The sequence below is a fragment of the Saimiri boliviensis genome, chromosome 14, assembly GCF_048565385.1.
Source record: "Saimiri boliviensis isolate mSaiBol1 chromosome 14, mSaiBol1.pri, whole genome shotgun sequence".
Taxonomy (NCBI): Eukaryota; Metazoa; Chordata; class Mammalia; order Primates; family Cebidae; genus Saimiri; species Saimiri boliviensis.
In genome coordinates this window covers 51,244,072-51,245,231 of record NC_133462.1, presented here as the reverse complement: position 1 = coordinate 51,245,231, position 1,160 = coordinate 51,244,072, and the positions used below count along the sequence as shown (strand labels likewise).

Sequence of the window (1,160 nt, the reverse complement as noted above, 5' to 3'; positions counted from 1 at the left end):
GCTGAGACTGGCGGATCACTTGAGGCCAAGAGTTCGAGACCAACCTGACTACATGGTGAAACCCTGTCTCTACTAAAAATACAAAAAAAACGAAAACAAAACTAGCCAGGCGTGATAGCACATGCCTGTAATCTCAGCTACCCAGGAGATTGAGGCAGGAGAATCTCTTGAACTCAGGAGGCAGAGGTTGCAGTGAACCGAGATCATGCCACTGCACTCCAGCCTGGGTAACCAGGTGAGACTCAGTGTCAAAAAAAAAAAAAAAGACAAATGCTCTATGATCTACCTATAGGAGATTCCTAGAGTGGTTAACTTCGTAAGGCAGAAAGTAGAATGGTGGTTGCCCGGGCTTGGGGAGGGGCGTGGGGAGTTATTGTTTCATGGGTACAGAGTCTCAACTTTGCAAGATGAAAAGAGCTCTGTGGATGGACCGTGGTGATGGTTGCACAACAGCGTGGCTGTAGTTAACGCCACCGAAGTCTACTCTTAAACATGGTTAATATGAGCTTTGTGCAGTGGCAGCATCGTAGCCAGTGAGTTTTATCTGAGGCTCGATTATTGCTAATTGAAAACTTTTCCCAATACCCCGCCATGATGAATTGAAATATAGTCGGCATTGGCAATTTTTGACAGTCTCTATGGAGACTGAATTTAAAAAAAAAAAAAAGAAAGAAAAAAACGTGGTTAATATGGTAAATTCGGTTAAGCATTATCTGCCATAACAAAAAAAAAAAAAAAAAAATTGAAAGAGAAAGGAGAAAAGGAAAGAGTACCAGTGGCCAGACTGGCTTCAACAGGAAAAGGAACATGATCCTTGAGGCAGGAGGGAAGGGAGGTTTACAGAGAGAGAATCGGAATTTGCATGGAATCAGGAGGTTAAGCACATCCAAACCTTGGCTGTCTCAGGGAAGGAAAAGGTAAGAGTGTCTCCTAAAATGCAAGGAAAGTGGGGGCCAGATGGGGTGGGGTGAGGATGGGGAAGCAGGCTCACCCAAGCCTGTCTTGGGGCTCCTCTGAGTCAGGGATGCACACAAAATTATGTCTGGAAACTAAAAACAACTTCAAACCATTTAAATCTTAACTAAAGTCCCTTTCCCCTTCTGAAAGAAAAGTCAAAGAGGCAGTCACATTCACGACGGCCAGCCTTCTCTCTGCCTCTG

At 44.5% G+C, this 1,160-nt stretch overlaps 1 non-coding gene across 1 annotated transcript; it reads left to right on the top strand.

The window, feature by feature from the left end:
• The first annotated feature begins 504 nt into the window (after positions 1 to 504).
• LOC120362929 (U4 spliceosomal RNA) lies at positions 505 to 645 on the top strand. The gene has a single exon (XR_005578715.1). It is a non-coding gene; the product is annotated as a U4 spliceosomal RNA (small nuclear RNA).
• The last annotated feature ends 515 nt before the right edge of the window (positions 646 to 1,160 follow it).